Source organism: Tenrec ecaudatus, chromosome 12, assembly GCF_050624435.1.
Source record: "Tenrec ecaudatus isolate mTenEca1 chromosome 12, mTenEca1.hap1, whole genome shotgun sequence".
In the NCBI taxonomy this organism is placed as follows: Eukaryota; Metazoa; Chordata; class Mammalia; order Afrosoricida; family Tenrecidae; genus Tenrec; species Tenrec ecaudatus.
Window position 1 is genome coordinate 37,168,361 of NC_134541.1, and position 22,558 is coordinate 37,190,918.

Below are 22,558 nucleotides of genomic sequence, written 5' to 3' on the forward strand. Positions count from 1 at the left end.
GCTTGGAGATTTCTAGAGTACAAACAACAATCTTCATTCAGGCTATGAGCATAAGTGAGCTCTGACCTGCGGTTATTAAGTGCCAGGGAAGACGGTTCTTCTTTGACTCTACTCAGAACTAAGGCTGAAACAAATTTATCACCGTGACCCCCTGCAGAGCTCTTGGATATTTTCCCAGTTCACCTTTTGTCTGAGGTCCTAGCATGAGGGCCCTCCCCTTTATGCAACTATCTGCTTTCAAGTTCCCATCTCTCCATGACCCTGGACTTGGGGCCCGAATCCTGAGGGACCTGAAAGCGGGCAGGCCAGATCACCACCAGGTCGCACTCACCTCTGGGGCCTTCTGCTTTCATATGGCATCTGACCTCTCAGGGCTTCCCGACCAACTCAATCATGCATTCAAATCATTTTCAAAACAGTAGTTTATCCAGTGTATTGAGATGTCTGACAGCAGGGTTTAGACTACAACATAGCGGTGGAGTGCCATTTTGTCGTTCCCCCCGCCCAAAGTAAGGTTGCTGCTTATCTATCCCTGTCTGCTAGTTTCTTGTAGCAGCAGTCCAGGGACGCTTGGTCTCACACATATTGAAGAACAACAACAACAACAAAGATGTTTGAGGACAGGGGTTTTAGACTATTGTCCGCCATATTGCTCTGTCAAAAATATGTAATAATTTCTGCAGCCCTGCCCCAAACCAAGCTCACTGCCATCGCGTGGATTCCCTCACAGTGACCCCACACGACAGGGCAGAACTGCCTGTGTGGCTTTCCAAGGCTGCAGCTCTCTACGGGAGTAGAAAGCCTTGCCTCTCTCCCAACGAAGGGTCTCCTTAACATGGTGGAATTTCATATCGGCACCCAGTTCTGTTGTGGGTGTAATAACCCAGCTATTGAGGCTGTGCTGTCCACGCCGACCCACGGCAACCCTGTGCGTCCGAGCAGAACTGTAAGTTGTTTAAAAGCTGGCATTTTGGAGGTTGACCACCAGGTCTCTCTGCTCGGGTGCCTCTGGGTAGATCCGAACCACCAACCTTTCCTTTAGCGCATTAACCATTGCACCGCTGTGGGAATCCAGCCCCCGTTGTAGTCCTACATAATCCATGTAACAGCCCTTCTTTTCGACACAGATCCATCCCAAATCCCCCAGTCCGCATTTGTGTTCTTCTGTTCTCCTCGGCTTTTAGTTGTCTGGAGGCCGGTACGCATTTTCTGCGTAGGCCCTGTTGGTGTTGCTGGGTACCATGAAGTCAGTACCCGGTCACCGGGGCCCTGTGCCCCACAGAAGGACGCACTGCCCACTCCTGCGCCACCCTCACAAGCTCCGCTGCGTTTGAGCCCGGTGTTGCAGCCACTGTGTTGACCCATCTCATGGAGGCCCACCCTCTTTTCTGGCCCCTCCACCAGGCAGGATGCCCTTCTGCAGGAACCGGACCCTTCTGAGAAGATGGCCAAAGTGGGAGAGTGTCTGCAGCCTCGTTTCTGAGGAACATTCTGGCTGTCCGTCTTCCGAGGCCCGTTTGCTTGTTCTCAGGCTAGCCCGTGGGAGATTATGAAAGGACTTCCTTTGGTAAATGAAACCTCTCTCGCTCTCTCTGAGGTCCGGGTGTTCTCTGACATTATGGGCGTTAGAAGAGAAGGCTCTGCTCAGGTTCAAGTGCAAATGGGAAGGGGGTTGCCCATCATCTCCTGTGACTGCTCTCTCTGATTGCACTTGCCCCTCTTCCGTGCCTTTCACTATTTCACTCTGCACCCACCCTTCTGACTCAGCCAGCAGTCATTCTCTGAGCCCCGAATCCCAAAACGTGTGTCTGGTTTTGCGTTGTTTTGTCTTAAGCCAGCCAGTCTCTCCCTGAAGATTGATCTGTTTACTCCCCTACACTTTTCCTCGGGGCTCTTCCCCTGGCATCTCGTTGCCATCCACTTTCAAGACGCCCCACCATCTCCCAGCTCCCTGAAGGTTGAGTCATTTCAGTGCCTCCCACGACGGGGTGCTGATCCCCCTCTGGGGAACGTGGCGGAGACAGCTGGAGGGCCCCACCAGCCTGGGCTTCGGAGCTTGACACTCCCACACACTGAGGCACATGCTGTTTCCGCCCACACTGCGATGGTGTTTGCTTTGCCCAGAGTGCACTGGGGACCTCCCTCCAGTCCTCGTTCTGTGCTGCTGGGAGATGGCTCATGTGGACTGTGAGTCATCCCTTCAACTTGAGCTTCCAGGAGAAAGTAGTAACTAGTAACCGTGGGACAGCCCTGCCGGTCACACCAATGTTTACCCTGGACTCACCGCCTGCTATGCCCTGTAGATTGACAGGCATGTTTACGAGTCATTTTTAAATGTTCAGATGTGTGGCACTGTGGGCCAGGTATGGGGCTGCTAACCAGCCAGTCCCTCGACTCCTCAAGCTGTCTGTTCCTGAAAGACTGAATCTGGGAAACTCACATAGGGTTTCAAGAGTGGGAATCATCTTGGTGGCAGTCTCAAACTCTGATAGCAGTAGGGAAGGTTTAAAAAAAATAAGTCAAATGCCTTAATATGTCACTCTGGTAATGGTTATAAAAGTTATAAAGCAATGTTGTTGTTAGCGGCCATTGAGTCAGCCCTGGGCCATGCACAAGAGAATTAGGCCATTGGGATCCACACGGAAGGTCGATTTGGGGGGCAGTAGATCGCTAGGCCTTTCTTCCCAGTCTGACTTGATCTGGAAGCCAAGCTGAAACCTGACCAACATGCTAGCCATATCCAAGCCTGCACTGTCAGATGCGTGTCAGCTGTAGCCGAGGGGCTATCGCTGGGAGTTGAACCCAGTCACTCCCATGAGAGTCCTCATTCTACACCGAACAAGACGTTGGGAAGGTTGTTTGTTTGTTGGTTTATTTTGAATTTGCTATTGAGAATACACACAGTGAAGCAGATGCTAGTTTAACTGTTTATACGTGTACACTTCAGTGACATTGATTCCTTCTTCAAGGTATGCAATCTTTTTATCTTCCTTTTCTACATTGTTCTTCCTTTATTAATATAAGCTCAAATCCCCTAAGGTTCTTCTGGGATCTTTTGAGTTGCTATAGTCAATTTGAACCCATATAGAAAACCCAAACTCACTGCCACCAAGTCAGTTCTGACTCATAGGGCCCCTATAGAACCTGTGGGTTTCCAAGACCATAACTCTCTCTCTTTTTTTTTAATGGTCAATGTTATTCATATATTTTTCTTTCTTTTAAAAAAAACATTTTATTAAGGGCTCATACAACTCTTATCACAACCCATACATTATTTATATATTTTTCAACAGTTTTATTGGCAAGTACTTTACATATCGTATAATTCAATAGTTCAATTATTTAATCATATCAAGGAGAACTGTACCCCACTGTACTCTTTTCTGGAGTAGAAGGCCTCGTCTTTCTCCCAAGGAGCAGCTGGTGGTTTTGAACTGCTGACCTTGAAGGAAGAAGTCCAGCAAATAATCACTATAATACCAAGGCTCTATATTGATAACCTTAAAAGAACATGTTGTTCAATTAGACCTTAGGTAGGCCAAACTACTGCTTAGTTTTGAGAAGAATTCAGGGAATATTTTCAATTTAAGGTTTAAAGCTTGTCTCAGGGCAATAGCTTCACTGGCTCCAAAAGTCTAAAGCCCATGGGAATGTAGATTTCTGTTACACGTTTTCTTCATTTTGACCCAGATTCTTCTATGGAATCTTTGATCAAGTGTTCACTTATGGTGCCTGGGAGTCACCCAGTTCTGGTCTGGAAAAGGAGGGAGGTTTTTAGGAAGGGAATTACCAGTACTTTCCATATTCTCCTCCTAGTCCTCACTCTCCCTTATTGTTCTAGCAGTAGTATAAAGACCAGGCGTTCTACCCGAGACAGCCTCTCAGTCGCCTTTAAGACACCAGACACTCTGTAGTGAACTAGGAGGTAGAACAGAAACACTAAACACAGTATGATGCCAATTGAAAGAAGTAATATTTATTGGTTGAGTGCTTACTATGTGCTAAGGAGCCCTGGGGGTACTGCCAGGTAAGTGTTGGACTGCTACTATGAGGTCAGTAGTTCAACTCTACCAGCTGCTCCATAGGAGGGAAACGAGGCTGTCTGCACCCATGAAGATTTACAGAATGTTAGAAACTCTAAACAGGGTCTCTATGAGTGAGAATTGACTTAATGGCAGCGCCTTCGTTTCAGTCTGTTACTATGTGCTTTGCTCTGTGCTAATAAATGACAGTAATACGAAGGAGAATTATTAATATCCCCATTTTATAGATGACGACACCAAGACTGAGAGGTGTTTTAAATAACTTGCCAATCTCACCTAGCAGCGTAGGGATGCTCACTGACTTGCCCAAATGAAAGCCCATGCTCTCAAGCACCTCTCCTGGCAGGATGGAAGCATGAAACGTACCATCTCTGGCTGTGAGCTTCAACAAAGGCCAGAACTTAGCTCTGCCCTTCGATGGGACAAACTTGAGGAGACCTATTCTTTGAAACCCTGCTGCCTGCCACTGTGAGCTGTACTTTCAGAACCAGACTGTGAAGCAGAAGAAAATCAATGTCACATTGTAGTTAAATGTTCTAGGAGCCCTGGTAGGGTAGTGGTTATGAGTTGGGTTGCAATCCTCATGCTTGGCAGTTCAAAACCACCAGCTAGCTGCTCCCCAGGAGAAAGACTGGGCTTTCTACTCCCATAAATAGTTACAGTCTTGGAAACCCACAGGGGCCACTATGAGTCAGCATGGACTCATAGCTGTGAGTTTGGGGCTTGGGAGCTAAACATTATTTTTCATGTTTCTTCACCCCATGGCTCCTAGTCCTTGATCACCTACCTATGCCGTGGTTCTCAACCTTCCTAATGCCATGACCCTTTCATACAGTTCCTCATGTTGTGGTGATCCCTCAACCATAACATTATTTTTGTTGCTACTTCATAACTATAATTTTGCTACTGTTATGAATCGGGAGACCCCTGTCAAAGGGTTGTTCAACCCCCAAAAGGGTCACGACCCACAGATTGAGAACCATTGATCTACATGATACCTTGAACTATTTATTGGCTTTTCTTTTTGGTCATTTTTTTGTGGTTGTTGCTTTGTTTTATTTTGTTGCTTTCTTTTGCTCTGTCTTGTTTTTGTGTATATTATTATTTATGCATTTATATAGGTGGGAAAAACAATCTGGAGGAGAAAACAATGGGACTGATGGTTTCGAGGGTGGACATTGGAGAAGAGAAGGCGGGGGAAAAGGAAGTGGGTGTTAACAAGTCCAGGGACAAGGGAACAACAAGTGATCTAAAATTGATGGCAAGGAGGGTATCGGAGGCCTGGTAGGGCTTGATGAAGGGCAATGTAACCAAGAGGAATTACTGAAACCCAAATGAAGGCTGAACATGACAGTGGGACAAGAGGAAAGTAAAAGGAATAGAGGAAAGAACTAGGAGGCAAAGGGCATTTATAGAGGTCTAAATACAGGCATGTACATATTTAAATATAGTTATACATGAGGATGTGGAAATAGATCTATGTACATATATGTACAGGTTTAGTATTAAGGTAGCAGATGGACATTGGGCCTCTACTCAAGTACTCCCTCAACCCAAGAACACTTTGTTCGATTAACCTGGTATTCCATAATGCTCACCTTCGTGACACCATCACTGAAGACAAAATGGGTGCATAAGCAAATGTGGTGAAGGAAGCTGATGGTACCTGGCTATCAAAAGATACAGCATCTGGAGTCTTAAAGGCATGAAGATGAACAAGTGGCCATCTAGCTCAGAAGCAACAAAGCCCACATGGATGAAGCACACCAGCCTGTGTGATGATGAGGTGTCAATGGGATCAGGTATCAGGCATCAAAGACCTAGAACAAAAAATCATATCCATGTGAATTAGGGGGAGTATGGAGTAGAGACCCAAAGCCCATCTGTAAGCAAGTAGACATCCCCTTACAGAAGGGTCTTGGGGAGGAGAGAGGCCAGTCAGCATGCAGCATAGCACCATTGAAACATACACAACTTTCCTCTAGTTCTTAAATGCTTCCTCCCCAACATTATCATGATCCCAAGTCTACCTTACAAATCTGGCTAGACCAGAGCATGCACACAGGTACAGATAAGAGCTGGAAACACAGGGAAACCAAGACAGATAAACCCCTCAGGACCAATATGGAGAGCAGCGATACCAGGAGGAGAAAGGGAAGGTGGGGGGAGAAAGGTGGAACTGATCACAATGATCTACCTATAACCCTGTCCTAGGGGGATGGACAACAGAAAAGTGGGTAAAGGGAGACATCAGTCAGTATAAGACATGAAAAAATAATAATTTATAAATTATCAAGGTTTCATTAGGGAGGGAGGGTAGGGAAGGGAGTGGGAGAAATGAGAAGGTGATACCAAGGGCTCAAGTAGAAAGCAAATGTTTTGAGAATGATGATGGCAACCAGTGTACAAATGTGTTTGACACAATGAATGTATGTATAGATTGTGATAAGAGTTGTATGAATCCCCAATAAAATGATTAAAAATATAAAGAAAAAAAAAGAAAGTCCTAAGGCCTTTTGTCGGCTTCCTAAACCATAATTCCATTTGCTGAGGATGGGGGTTTGCTACCATGGCCTCCAAGTTATACGGACCTTCAGAAGAAGAGTCCAGGTGTTGATGAAGGCACTTCCTAAAGAGATGCCACAGATGTTTAGCCAGCATCTTAAACATTATTGCTAGGCCCCCACTGATTACTTTGGTGGGGCAGCATGCATCTGTCAGTTTACATGCTGGTGTATTTGTTTGCCGCTCAGTATGCCACTTCATGGATTCACTTGACATTGCTTTACTATGCAATGAAATCTGCTTACAAAGCAGAAATCCTGCTGCAAATAGAGAAGCGTCCGAATGCCTTGTCTGTCTTGGAGATTTCCCTCTCTTTCAGGGCCCTGTTGCTGGCGCCAACCATCCAAAACACCAAACTCGACTGCCATCGAGTCCACAGAGGAACAAGTTGGGCTGTTAATCTCAAGATCATTGGTTCGAAACCACGAGTTGCTCCCTGGGAGAAAGATGAGGCTTTCTACTCCTGTAAAGATTTACAGTGTTGGAAACCCACGGGGGCATCTCTATCTTGTCCTAGAGGATCATTATGCCAACCCTAGGACTCACTCTATTTTGACAGAAGTTCTTTTCTGTTCCCCTTCAAATCACAACATTGCCAGCTGTGGACTTGTTGATTTGGACAGTTTATGGGAGATGCTCATTGCTCTTCAAGAGAGCGCGATCAGGTGTGTGCCAACAGGAGTGATCTCTGTTTGTCCCACTAAATATGAGGGGGGGTTCAAAAAATCCTGGAGAAAAAGGATGAAAAGAGACTGGAATTTTTCCATGAAATTTTTGAAGCCCCTCATACGTAGTATAGCGTTGTCCTCCCTTACCCCCAGCCCACCCAGCCCCCTTGCAGTTAAGGATGAAATGCCAAGCATCATCTTAATCAGCTGCTTACGTTAACTTTACTGAAGTAAACAGCCGTAATCAAAATAGCAACGTTGCCATAGCAACCAAGATCCAATTCATTTGGTTGTTTTCCCCGGTTCACAAGCGCTTTTTATTGCTCAGGCCAGGACATGAAGCAAATCAAGGGAAACCTGCAATGTAAGATGGAAATTCGAAAAACATCTGGAGACAGAGGCATTCTTAACATGATTCCTTTAATGTTACGGCCCGGCGCCTTAATTGCCGATGGTTCTTAAAAGGAGACTGTCCCTGGGATGCCCTCCTGACTCCATCAGAGCGCCCCAGGTGGGCCAATTGCAGAGAGCAGCAGGGTCGGGGGCATGCTGCTTGTTGCAGATCGAGCTATAAGGTCCTGGCCCCAAGAATAGGAGAGCTGAACTAGATAACTCCCCTCGCTTTGCTGATGGGGCAAACAGTTAATGCACTAGCCTGCTAACCAAAAGGCTGGTGGTTCGTGTCCACTCAGAGGTGCTGTGGAAGAAAGGTCTACTTCCCAGAAATCAGGAAATCAGCCTTCGAAAGCCCTGTGAAATGAAACATCCACAGTATGGAAATTATGAAATGGGGACTTGCGGTGTAAAATTTCACCCAAACCACAAGAAAATAGTATTTAAAAAAGAAGAAGACAATTCTTGGGAGCCAGCAAGTCGTCCAGTTCTCCTGGGACTCCCATGTAGCTGTCCCCAAGTTTAAATGGTCTCCACAGAAGCTGGTAGGTTCTAGCTGCGAAGGGACCCGGCCGTGATCCTAATGGATAAAACGAGGCAGTTGCAGATGGAGCCTTAAAATCAGCCTCAGTCTTTCAGCAAAGGCCATTGTTGAAGCATGCTTTTGACCCATGCCAGTCAACCCCAACCATTCTGATCTGAGTCTGAACTGCCTGGAAGGGCTTTGACCTTCTCTCTCTGACCCAACATATACTGCCATCAAAATCGTGGCAACTGATAAGCACGTGAAGACCTTTTTAATTAAGGAAATCAATGAGCAAATTAGCCTTGTCTGTGCACTAAGTCACCAACCTTTTCATCATCAAGAGATCCTGGCAGGAGCAGCTTTGATCCTTGTCGGGAAAATAAGACGCAGTAGAGCCGGATGTTTACGAACAGTTTTACTAAAAGCAGCTGAAACACTCTTTTACCTTTGGGGAGTGAGAAGCCGACCCTATGAAGGATGTTTTACGTGGGAAGACCTGCCTTTGAAGCAAAAATGCACAGACTACAATAATCCAGGAATGACACTAATTTAAAGAGCAAGTCAGGCCCCCATGGAAGTAACACACCAGCCTGTGTGGCCACGAGCTGTCGAAGGGATCAGGTATCAAGCATCGAGGAACAAAAAATCCTATCATTGTAAATGTGGGTGAGTGCAGAGTGGAGACTCAAAGCCCATTGGTAGCCAATTGGACACCCCCTTACTGAAGGGTTGTGGGGAGGAGATGAACCAGTCAGGTTGCAGGGTAGCAACGATGAAACATATAACTTTCTTCTAGTTCTTAAATGCTTCCTCCCCCCCCCACTATCCTGATCCCAATTCTACCTTATAAATCTGGCTAGACCAGAGGATGTACACAGGTACAGATAGCAACTGGAAACAGCGAATCCAGGACAGATGACCCCTTCAGGACCAGTGATGAGAGTGGAGATGCCTGGAGGGTGGAGAGAATGTGGGGTAGAAAGGGGGAACTGATTACAAGAATCTATGTATAGCCTCCTCCCTGGGGATGGACAGCAGAGAAGAAGGCAGGGGAAGACATTGGACAGTGTAACATATGACAAAATAATAATAATTTATGAATGATGAAGGTTTCATGAGGTGGGGGGAGTGGGGAGTGAGGGGGAAATGAGCATCAGATATTAAGGGCTCAAGTAGAAAGCAAATGTTTTGAGAATGTTGATGGCAACAAATGTACATATGTTCTTGACACAATGGATGTATGTATGGATTGTGATAAGAATTGTATGAGCCCCCAATAAAATGATTAAAAAATAAAGAGCAAGTCAGAAAAGGGTATTGTTTGCCTTCTAATTTATTCTCTACGCCATTAAAAAGGAAGTAAGAAAGTGACCCCAAAAAAGCCCCAATAGAAAAAAGGGGAAGAATATCAATAAGCAATTCATAGGAAACCCAAATGACAGATAAAACCCAGCTCAGCCTTACTGGTAATCATTGAAATGCAAAGTAAAACAAGGAGACACGGTTTTAAATGTCTGGCAATATCATGGCCTGGCCAGGATGTGGAAAAAGAGGAAAATCTAAGATTCTGCTGGTGGGAGTATAATGACTGCAACCATTTAGGGAGAAATTTGGCAGGATCTAGCAAAATTTGCAAATGCGCAGTTCCTTCAGCTCAGTGCTTCTGGGTGTATTTCCCAGGATACTGAACGATGTGCACAGGGAACAGTACACCAGCAGGCTCAATGAAGCCTTGCTCGTGATGACAAAAATCTAGACACAGTGCATATGTCCATCCAAGGGAACCCTAGTGGCACAGTGGTTAGGCACTCAGCCGCTAACCACTAGGTCAACAGTTCAAAGCCACTATCTGCTCCATAGCAGAAAGATGTGGCAGCCTGCTTCTGTAAAGATTTGCAGCCTGGGAAACCACATCCGGGCAGTTCTACTCTGTCCTATATAGAAGTTCACTGTGGGTTGGAATTGACCGGCCTTGATGGCAGTGGGTTCAGGTTTGTTTTGCATATGGCCATCAACATGTTTGTCATTAGGAGGAAGGGTGACAGCAGATGCTAATTTTGATTCAAATATTGATACCCACATATCCCCCTTTAAAAAATCATTTTATTGGGGGCTCATACTGCTCTTATCACAATCCATACATACATCCATTGTATGAAGCATATTTGTACATTTGTTGCCATCATCATTCTCAAAACATTTGCTCTCTGCTTGAGCCCTTGATATCAGCTTCTAATTTCCTTCCCACTCCCCATTTCCTCATGAACTCTTGATAATTTATAAATTATTGTTATTATGATTTTGTCATATCGTACACTGTCCAACATCTCCTTTCACCCACTTTTCTGTTGTCCATCCCCCAGGGAGGAGGTTATATGTAGATCCTTGTAATCAGTTCCCCCTTTCTACCCCACCGTCCTTCCACCCTCCTGGTATCACCACTTTCACCACTGGTCCTGAAGGAATCATCTGTCCTGGATTCCCTCTGTTTCCAGTTCCTATCTGTACCAGTGTACATCCTCTGGTCTAGCCAGATTTATAAGGTAGAATTGGGATCATGATAGTGTGTGGGTAGGAAGCATTTAAAAACTAGAGGAAAGTTGTATGTTTCATCGTTGCTACCTTACACCCTGACTGGCTCAACTCCTCCCCACAACCATTTCCTAAGGTGATGTTCAGTTGCCTACAGATGAGCTTTGGGTCCCCACTCCGCACTCCCCCTCATTCACAATGATATGATTTTTATCCTGATGGTGCCTGATACCTGATCCCTTCGACACCTCGTGGTCACCCAGGCTGGTGTGCTTCTTCCATGCGTGCTTTGTTGCTTCCGAGCTAGATGGCCATTTGTTTACCTTCAAGCCTTTAAGACCCCCAAACGCTATATCTTTTGATAGCCGGGTAGCATCAGCTTTCTTCACCACATTTGCTTATGCATCCATTTGTCTTCAGTGATCATATGGGGAAGGTGGGCACACACTGATATGATTTTTTGTTTTTGATGCCTGATACCTGGTCCTTTCTAGACCTTGTGGTCACATAGGCTGGTCACACATCCCCTTTTGTGAGTATGTAAGCTTTACCATTTCAAGAGGAGCCCTGGTGGCATAGTTATGCGTGGGATTGTTAACTGCAGGGCCAGCAGTTGGAAACCACCAGCCCTCCTCAAGAGAAAGACAGCACTTTCTGTTCCCGTAAAAAGTTACATCTTGGAAACCCACAAGGGCAGTTCTACTCCCCGTCTACAGGGTTGCTATGAGTCAGAATCAATTCAGTGGCAGTGAATTTGGATGTGGTTCAGTAAAACTTTCAAGAAATTGTTGTAAACCCTAAAATGTATAAACCATCTATAGAGGGGTTGCCACCAAACAATAGGAGGCTTATGCTTACTTACTGATTTTTTTTTTACTTTTGCATTGATTTATGCTCTTAGTAAGATAGGAAATGCAGTGCCTTAGGACTCCCATGCTGATCATGTCATCGAGTCCAGGAAAGCCAAGCAAAACCAGAAAGAAGAATCAAAGTGATTGCTGGTGGGGTGGAGTGAATGGAGGCCCTTGCCTAACACAAATCCTTCTTGGGAAACCAAGGGTAGAGGAAAATGCCAATTGTGGAAAAGAGACCATGTATCAAGTAATCTGTTTGAGAGCGAAACAAGAAAACTCACTGCCATCACGGCGTGGCTGACCCATAGCAACACTACAGGACAGAATAGAACTGCCCCTGTGGGTTTCCATGACTGTAACTCTTTGTGGGAGCAGAAAGCCTAGTCTTTGTCTTATGGAACGCCTGGTGGGTTGGAACTGCTGACCTACAGTTGGCAGCCCAACAAGTATCCACCACACCACCAGGGCTCCTCTTGAGAGTGCAAGAGAATACTATTTAACAATTAACTGAGACAACAGGTAGAGCTAACCACAAGGTCCATGGTTCAAACTCACTAGCCACTCCTGAAGAGAAAGATGAGGCTCTCCCCTCCTGTAAAGATTTACAGGCTTGGAAACTCTATGTAGGGTCACTATGAGTCACAATAGGTTTGGTTTTGGACTCTGTAATAGTCCATTTTTCACAGTGGGATAATGTCTGAGGCTAGATGGTTAGCAGAATGCTTACTTGTCCTCTTCATCAGGTATCTGAGTCCCTCCACAAACTAGCTCTAGTTCCCTCTGTTGGAAGATTCTTCTTCCCTTGCTTCTAGGCTTCCTGCTGCCTGGCACAGTTACCTTCCTCTGCCTCATTTGTCTAAAGGTGACTCATCTGGTGAGTCCCAGCATCACCCACTCATCTCAGCTGAGCAGGGCTTTTCCTCCTGGATCCTGGCCATCCATTATTCAATGGCCATCCACGTAAGCCCATCCTTTGAATAATAATCTGTAAATATTGACTGAGCCCAAAAGGTAGAGATAAATTAGACCACTTTAGAAGGCTGGCCCTTGCTTCTTTGTAGGCCTGGTCTCACGGGGCTGCTGGCAGAGACAGGACAGTACAACCCTGACAAGCTGAGTGTTAGAGATCTTGTGCTTCTCGAATCAATGTGGGACATCACACCACAGCAGAGTTTCATCCTGGATGCCTGCAGGATGCCCTTTGCCCTCCAGGAGCTCAAACATAATCCTTAGGAAGGAAAACTGTGGAGCCAAAGCTTTCCTAAATCCAAGCTATAAAGATGATCTCATCCAGTGCTGTCTAAAAGAAATATTATTAAACCACATGTGTAATTTTATATTTTCTAATATCTACATTAAAAGTGAATTATTCATTTCAATAATATATTTTCTTTCAGTATATAATTATTTTTATAATATTATGAGTGTTTTCAAGGGACACCGAGATCAATTGGCATATCATAGTTCCCAAAGATAATGTTCTACATTCTACTGGGATCTTAAAATGTGCAGACATCTAAGTGGCAACAATCGCTCCCTGTCCAAAGGAAAGAAAATTGATGAAAATATAAAGATCCGTGGACTGATGGGCCACAATAACATCAGTTTCCACAACCCTGAGACTAGAAGAACTAGATGGTGCCCAGCTACCACTAAATATGAAACAGACCACATTAGAAGGTTCTCCATAGAGTGGGGGGAAAATCCAGAACAGAACTCAAAATCATAGAGACCAGGCTCTGCAGTCAGATGGAGACAGGTGGCACCTCTAACACTACGGCTCTTACGCTTCAGGTCTAGAACTAAACTCACCTCTGCATAAGGATTCTCAGTCATTTAGGATCCACTGGGCAGCATTTCCCCAAGGATCAGGTCGGAGGGCTGGGAAAGAAAGAGGAATGGAAACAGAAACACAGGGAGGCAGTGGGATACGTGAGACACAGTGAGGGATGCCACTGGGTTCACGGAAGCAGGATTATTTGATTTGTTGACTGTAAAACTGTAACCTGCTCTGAAAACTTCCCCCTGATTCACAGTAGAAAGGTGATATATATATATATAGATAGAGAGAGAAAGAGAGAGTCTTATTTCACCTCCTCCTTCCACCCCCACCAACCCTTCAACCTCTAGTGTGAGTTTGCACTCGTTTGACAAGCAACATTTCAAGTGCTTAATGTCACAAAGCAAGTGGCTACCAGGCTGTACAACACAGATTGAGCAGTATGATTATGCTATTCAGATCACCTTTTATCTGATTCCGTGGGGTTTCTTGTTTTTTCTTGCTGTGATGGTTTCTAAAATTTCCCCCAAACTCTGTCATTGGGAAATATCCTTGAATGGCATGTACATTGGGAGAGTGGACAGTCTGGCTACCCATACTTTTGTTGTGTACATGGCTCATTAAGAAGTATGCTATAGATCTGTACATATGTAAATACATTAATCCATAAAAATAGAGGTATTGGCCTATGTACATATACTTATGTGGCAGTTCACTGAGGTAGTGAACGGACTTTGGGCCTCTGCTCATACCCTCCCTCAACACAAGAACACTTTGTTCTAACAAGCTGGCATTCTGTGATGCTCACCCTCCCAGAACAATTGCTGAAGACAAACTGGGTGCATAAGCAAATGTGGTGAAGAAAGTGGATGGTACCCAGCTATCAGAAGATATAGCACCAGGGGTCTTTAAGGCTTGAAGCTAAACAAGCAGCCATCCAGCAGAGAAACAACAAGCCCACATGGAAGAAGCACACCAGCTGGTGCAATCAGAAGGTGTCACTGGGACTGGGTAACAGGCATCCGAAGACCCGTAACAAACAAACAAACAAAAGGATATCATTGAGAATGATGGGGATCAGAGCAGAGACCCAAAGCCCATCTTTAGACAATAGAACACCCCCACACAGAGGGGGCACAGAGTAGGGATGAGTCAACCAGGGTGCAGTAAAGCACTGATGAAACGCACAGTATTCCTTGAGGCTTCCTCACCCCGCCCCCACCACTGTCATGACCCAGTGCTGCTTCTCACTTCGAACTAGATGGCAGCCTGCACACAGGGAGAGATAAGAGATGAGAGCACACTTCACACGGAATCCAGGAACAGGAGTGGGAAAAGTGATACCAGAAGGGTAGGGGGAAATCAGGGAGAGGAGGGGAGGAAGGGGGAACCGATCAAAATGATAGACATATAACCACCCACCTACCCCTCCAGGGGGAAGAACAACATAAACCATGGGGGAAGGGAGACGGTGATTGGCGTGAGATATGAAAATAATAATTTATAATCCATCAAGGGGTCATGAGGGTGGTGGAAGTGAGGGAAGAAAGAGGAGCTGATCCCAAGGGCTCGATAAAAAGTAGACATCTAGAAAACAATGATGGCAACATGTGTACCAACATGTCTGATACAATTGATGTATAGATTACAATAAGAACCCTCAATAAAATGATCTCTTAATGTACACTTCTAAATAAATAAATAAAAGAAGTATGCTAGCTTGCTTTCCCTTATTGACCCCTCCCTCAAATGGACTGACTGTATGGCCTTACATAGCGTACAACAATGAAGGACTTTGTATATTAAGCATTTATGACTCCTATGAATAGAAATTATATGCATATATATGTGTGTGTGTGTGCGTGTGTGCGTGTGTATGTGTATGTTATCAGGAGGGACAAGTCCCTGGAGAAGGGTCAGCAAAAGCATGATGGATTGACCCAGTGGCTGCAAGAAGGGGCCCAAGCATCGTACTGATTGTGCGGCTGGCCCAGGACCGGGCAGGGTTTTGTTCTGTTGAACATAGGGTTGCTATAAGTCCGAACTAACATGATGGTACCTAACAGCATCAACTCTCAACATGAAACTCTTCAAATAAATAAAACTCTCCAAATGAAACTCTTCAAATGAACCAAACATCAAGGTTGTGGAAAGGCACTGCGTGTGCGAGATGCTGTTTTAGGGAGCCGAGCACGCACGCGCAAGGGTCGTCATTACCCTGTGCTGTGGCCACAGAAGCACCTCAGGTCTGGGGTGTCATAAACAGAAATTTACTTTCTCACCGTTCCAGAGGCAGAAGTCTGCATTCAGGTGGCCTGTTCTTGGGGGAGGGTTTCTCTGCCTGTTGAAAAGTCCTTGTCTCTTCTCAGCTTCTGGTTCTTGGTGTCTCAAAGATCGTGTGCAGTGTGGCATCCGTCTTCCCCCTCTGCTTGCTTGCTTAGTTTGCTGTTAAGCCTTAAACACAGTGAAATTCCAACAAAAGGGAGATGGGAGAATATGGGGGGTACAGGGCAAGTAATAGAAGGGTTGATACATTATGAAAGGTGTTGAATACAAAAGCACTCATCTCATCTATAAACTCCCACTTAATTCACAATAAAAAGGTTTTGGGTTTTTGTTTGTTTGTTTGTTTGTTTTAAAGAAAGTGATTTGCCTATTCTGAATGTCTGATCTAATTGAGAATCAAACAAGATTTAGCCATTGTATCGGATTTATTATATTTTAGTCTTTATTATGTTACAGTATTTTCAAGGTTCATCTATGTCCTGGCATTTATGAGAACTTCATCTTTTCATTACTGAATAATGTTGCATTTATGAATATAGTGCATTTTGTTTAGTAAAAAGCTTAAGATGAGAGAGATTGGCTTAAGATACATTCTGTATTAATCCTGCCTAATGAATATAACAGTGAAACCACAGGCTTAGCTTATGATCATGAATATAAAGGGTAGGGTTCACAGTGCTTTGGGGGAAAACATAATTTTCTCTCAGACAAAGAGAGGCAAAAATCCCTGTCATCTTTGAGTAGAAGATAAATGCAAAAAATATTGATATCTGCATATACCCTTGTGAGATGGTATTAAGTTTATATAGAAATACAAGACTGGATAGATGCAAGGGATAGCCAGGACCTGGAGGAGACATTCTGCATTTTTTAATAATGTGCTCAGGGAAGATATGCTAGAGTGAAGTATTGTTCATCAGTAATGTTCTTGGCTCCTCCCTACAGTAGGATTAATGATCATCATCCTTTTGCAATTAAGCTTTCCCCAATGACTTATTGTTAGCCAAGAGGTGAGCATCAGGGAAAGGATGACACAGACCTGCTAATAGTGTGGGACAGAGCTACGTGTAGTGAGAAGCGCAAACCTTTATTGTCTCATTCCACTGAGAAAGGGAGCTCGCTTGGTACGCAACATGATGTTGCTGATCCTGACTGGTGCAGAAGGCCGCACTCAGAAGCTAACATCTGAGCAGAGGACTGAAAGAGGCGAAGGAACCCACTTTGCAGACATGTGGAAGAAGGTATACCCAATGCAGAGTAACAAGTGCAAAAGGTCTTAAGGGGGAGTTTGCTGGATTTCGTCGAGGGTCCACAGTGAAGCCATTCAGAATTCCGTGCAGCCTGTGGGGCTGGAGGTATGACGCACCATGTTCACCTGGTTCTGCTTTTGCTTCTGCTTAATGCCACCGACTTTTACGTGGAATGGCAGGAGGGAAGGCAAAGAGCAGATGGAGAGAGAAGGAAGTCCGAAGCTGGGACAGCTGGAAAGCCACTTAGCAGAGGGTTCCATATCCGCGGGCTCTGGCCCCTTCTGTGAATACCTGGTGGTGCAAATAGTTAGTGCTCAAAAGGTTGTTGGTTCAAATTCACCCAGAAGCACCTCAGTAGAAAGGCCTGGCAGTTTCCTTCCAAAAGAGCACCACCATTGAAAGAAACCTCGGTGGAGCACAGTTGTACTCTGAGACTGCGCTCCAGGGTACAGCGAGGGCTAGAAAGTCTGACTCCTGTCACAAAGGAGAGAAAGTGGTGCCAGAAAAATGTGGTCATCAATGGCCATTGGTGGCCAGGGCAGGCCCTCTTCCCCCATCCACCTTGTTCTTCTCATGCCCCTGATTCTTCCCCTTCCAGAACCAGGCAGAGCCTGGGGTGCACCCAACAGGAAACACCTAGGCAGTAGGCTTAGGGGGGAGAGACAGAGAGAGAGAGAGAGCTCGCTTTCTGCCTGAGCAGCAGAGGAGACCATACTGGCAGCATCCGCTTCTGTCCTTAAATGCTGATCACTATTCATATTCTTTTATTACGTCTTAGATGCCTTTGCTTCTGTCCACCCTTGAAACCACAGATGGCCCTAATTAGCCGTGGGCAGTAAAAGACACTCTGGACAAATAAGAGAGAGTGGGAAGCTATTAATGCCGATGCATGAAGAAAACAGCATTCTAATATCAAATCCATTTAGAGGCAATGTTCTAAAGTTGACGGCTCCAACAATTCACGGAGATAAAATCTCCTCTGTGCGTATCAAGTCTGGAAGCAGCTGTTGGAAGGCTTTCTGGAAGAATCCCCCATTGGACAACTGGGTTTCGAAAGGCCAATGTCAACTCTCATAGGTCACAAACACTCATCTCAAACGCTTCGTGTTAATTGATTACTGTGGATTACTGGATTCCCAATTAGCATTGCTAACTCCTAAAGATTTGAAAGAACTTCAAGTTCCTAAGAATACGAACATCTCTCTCTCTTCTTTATCTTGTTGTTGAGAATATGTGCCGCAAGATACGTAAGAATTCAACTCTTTGGACTTGCACATGTATAATTCAGCGATGTTGACTCCATTCTTCAGGCTGTATAGCCATTCTCGTCCTCCTGTTGTCTACCTCGTGAGCCAAAAGAAAATGCCATAAATAGATGGCTTGAGCAGATATCTTCACTTGAAACACTGCACCCCAAAGTGTCAGGACTGCTAACCCTGTTCTCCTTTCCTCCTGTACATTTCGAAAGGAACTCTACTCGTGACGGGAAGCATATTGAAAGAAAAGAGATGTCCCGCCTGGTTTTGGATTGTCCTGGTTTGGGTCATGCTAGAATCATTAGAACCTGGGCCCGTCTGAGCCAGAAATATCATCTGGAAGACTGGGAAGGGGAAAATGCAGCAGATGGCCTGGGAGGGGCAATGCTCTGGGATTGGATTAATATTAAAAGTGCCCTGGGAGCTCAAGGCAAGTAAGTACATGCAAGGCCGTCCAGTCTTCACTTCCCTCTCCTTCCCAAGCCTATCCTAGGGGTGTTTCTCTTGGGGTGGAACCACTATTGGCATTTTCGGGGTGTTGTTCCTTATTGTATGGGACTCTCTCCTGCGTGGGAAAAGGTGTGACATTCTTGACCCCATTCACTAAATATAAGTGGAACTCTAGTTACTGGCAGAAACGCCTTCGCAAACTGTCCCTAGAGTGGGCATTCCTGCCCTCTTGAGAGCCTTACAAGGCTCAGTTATATCAACAGGTAGCATGAGGCGGGACTTGAACTAGCTGTGCGGTCACGCCACTAAGCAGGACCCAGCGGTCTCACATGTGAGGGCATCAGGAAAGGAGTGGAGATCAGCTAGCATCCGTTGCTGTCAAAGAACGTGATCTCCCAAAGGCCGCGATGGCTAGATCGTTGGAGGGATGGCTCTACCGTTGGTCCTAAAGCACACTGTAAAAGGAAATCACAGGCAGAAATGGATTGGAGGCACCGTGCAGAAGAACTGGCGTGATAGCTGACTCAACCCATATTGTCGCCATTCTTCTGAAAGGGGGACGGTTGTTCTTTGAAGAGGAGTTGTAGCCTGCTTGACTATTTGCATGGAAAATAGAGGAGACAGGCTGAGTTGGTTTTTTTTAACATTTTATTAGGGGCTCATACAACACAATCCATACATATACATACATCAATTGTATAAAGCACATCCGTACATTCTTTGCCCTAATCATTTTCTTTTTTTTTTAACAATTTATTTGGGCTCATACAATTCTTATCACAGTTCATACATATACATACATCAATTGTATAAAGCACATCTGTACAGTCTTTGCCCTAATCATTTTTTTCTCCTCTTTTCTTTTTTTACATTTTATTAGGGACTCATACAACTCTTATCACCATCCATACATATACATACATCAATTGTATAAAGCACATCCATACATTCCCTGCCCCAATCATTCTCAAAGCATTTGCTCTCCACTTAAGCCCCTTGCATCAGGTCCTCTTTTTTTTCCCCTCCCTCCCCTTTCCCCCCTCCCTCATGTGCCCTTGGTAATTTATACATCGCTATTTTGTCATATCTTGCCCTATCCGGAGTCTCCCTTCCCCCCTTCTCTGCTGTCCCTCTCCCAGGGAAGAGGTCACATGTGGATCCTTGTAATCAGTTCCCCCTTTCCAACCCACTCACCCTCCACTCTCCCAGCATCGTCTCTCACAACCTTGGTCCTGAAGGTATCATCCAACCTGGATTCCCTGTACCTCCAGCCCTCATATGTACCAGTGTACAACCTCTGTCCTATCCAGCCCTGCAAGGTAGAATTCGGATCATGGTAGTTGGGGGGAGGAAGCATCCAGGATCTGGGGGAAAGCTGTGTTCTTCATCGATACTACCTCACACCCTAATTAACCCATCTCCTCTCCTAAACCCCTCTATGAGGGGATCTCCATTGGCCGACACTTGGGCCTTGGGTCTCCACTCTGCACTTCCCCCTTCATTTAATATGGTATATATATACATATATACATATACATATATACATATACACATACATACACACACTTATATATATATATTTTTGCATGATGCCTTATACCTAGTCCCTTGGCACCTCGTGATCGCACTGGCCGGTGTGCTTCTTCCATGTGGGCTTATTTGCTTCTGAGCTAGATGGCCGCTTGTTCACCTTCAAGCCTTTAAGACCCCAGACACTATCTCTTTTGATAGCCGGGCACCATCAGCTTTCTTCACCACATTTGCTTATGCACCCATTTGTCTTCAGCGATCCTATCATGGAGGTGTGCAGTCAATGATATGATTTTTTGTTCTTTGATGCCTGGTAACTGATCCCCCTGGGACCACTCGATCACACAGGCTGGTGTGTTCTTCCATGTGGACTTTGTTGCTTCTGAGCTAGATGGCCGCTTGTTTATCTTCAACAGGCTGAGTTTTTAAAGATCTTTTGTGGACAGTGAATTTGAAAGATCAAAAGAAATTTAAATAAGGATGTTGTAATCCAAATATCAAAATGTAAACTAGACCTCACTGCCATGAGTCAAGTCTGACTCATCGTGAACCTGTACAGCAGCAAAAAACAACCCCTGTGGGCTTCGAGACTATGAATCTTTCCGAGAGTAGAAAGCCTCATCTTTCTCCCTGGAATATCGTAGTATACCAGCCAGCTGTTTCCTAAGTCCACGCACGATATGCCACTTGGAAGCATCTTGGATGAATGACTGCCTCTCCTCAGTGTTGCAGCTGATCCTCTGCTCTCTGCCAACCTCTCCCATTGGCCCTTTTTTGGGTTTCTGTGGTTTGTTTTCCCTACCTCCACCAAGGAGCTGGTGTTGGGAGCAGGTTATTAGGGGACACTCAGGAGACCTAGGCAGAAGCTCTGAACACAGTAGGGTCGAGGGAAGGTTCCTTTGTTTTCTTTTGATAGTTCAAGGATCTGTGACATAGCTTTATTTGGGAGACTGTTGTCGTGGAAACACTATTCCTGCTACTGAATTCTGTCAGCATGGTCTGGTTGGTGACATAAGAAGAGCAGCCTCTCTGAGCCCTCCGCTTCCTCTTTCCTCGGCCCCCAGCTTCAGTCCCAGTCTGCTGAAGGCAGCGCCAGCTAACAAGGAGGGTAACGGTTCTAGCCAGGGAAGAGTTCTGTTTCTACTTCTGCCATTGGGCCTTTGCTCATTGACTCTCTTCCTTTCTATGTCCAACAGTAATTGTTTAATAAGCCTTAAGGGACTCTTCCAAAGAGAGACCTTTCACTGATTCTGCTAGGGGCTGAATCTTCCCTTATACAGCACTTGTGTTTTGAATCCATCCCGCCATCCATAATCCATAACGAATCGATATTATCATGTGTCTTTGCATTTACGTATAACCTGGGACCACTTCTCTTTTACTTGGTCTCTATAGGTATTTCTCCTCTTCCTAGTTCCGTTCCAAGTTACCTCAGTGTGACATATTTCATGTCAACTTGAATTCGTATGAAAGTGAAGGCATAGAGTCCAACATCTTCATCAAGTCTGTTTTTAAGGAAGAGCCTGGGAGCTTCTTTTCTCTCTGCCACTTTGCCTTCCTGCCTCCAGTGGTGGCCCCAAGTGAGCTGCCTCATCCTGAGAGCTATTGGCGCCCTGCCACATTTCCACTCATCTTGGATCCATGTGACCCGGTGCCCACCTGCCCTTGATGCCCCTGCTTCCTGCTTCCCCTTCCAGTGTCATCAGCCTGCAGCTATGTGACTGACGAGGGCCCTGGCTAGCGTTCACACACACCTATATACGGACTTGAGTTGTGCTAGGCTGTGGCATTTCTCGAAGTAAAATTGCTTCCTGATCTAAAGTTCTCTCTTGTACATGGGTGAGTGTCAGTGGTGTGTTTCTCTAGACAACCCGGCCCAACACAGTCAGGCTACGGAGATAGTCCTCTGCATCCTCTTATGTGTCTTGCAGCAACTCATGTTGAATTGCACTTGTTATCAGCTTCTTACAAATGTGTTGATTCTCTGTAGGCCTGGTCACACAATGTGTGGTCCCCGTCCTTCTCCCTCAGAGCACCTGCTGGGTTCAAACCGCTGACCTTGCAGTTAGCAGCCCAGCACTTAACCCACTCTGCTACCAGGGCTCCCTGAGGTAAATCTTTAAAGTTTGAACAAAAAAAATCTCCTGAAGTTTTCGTAAAACCAAATGATAGCTTATATTAACTCATAAAAATTATCTGCCTCGGGCATTATGCCCTTTAAGGACTATCTACATAGGACCATGGCTTAAAATCAGGAAAGATGCGCACGCACCAGGGCTGAATCCCCTCACCTTTATTATTCAGTCTGCATGCTGAGCAAGTCATCAAAGATGCTGAATTATATGAAGATGAATGCGGCATCAGGATTGAAGGGGGGCTTATTTACAACCTGCAGTCTGCAGGTGACACAACCTTGCTTGCCGAA

General features: G+C 45.3%; 1 protein-coding gene and 1 non-coding gene across 4 annotated transcripts in view; both read left to right on the forward strand.

Annotated features, from left to right (window-relative positions):
- SHLD1 (shieldin complex subunit 1) overlaps positions 1-22,558 on the forward strand; it is a 103,322-nt gene that overhangs the window by 76,994 nt on the left and 3,770 nt on the right. The gene's annotated exons all lie outside the window — the stretch shown is intronic.
- Positions 449-584, forward strand: LOC142423606 (small nucleolar RNA SNORA63). Its single transcript, XR_012779219.1, has one exon. It is a non-coding gene; the product is annotated as a small nucleolar RNA SNORA63 (small nucleolar RNA).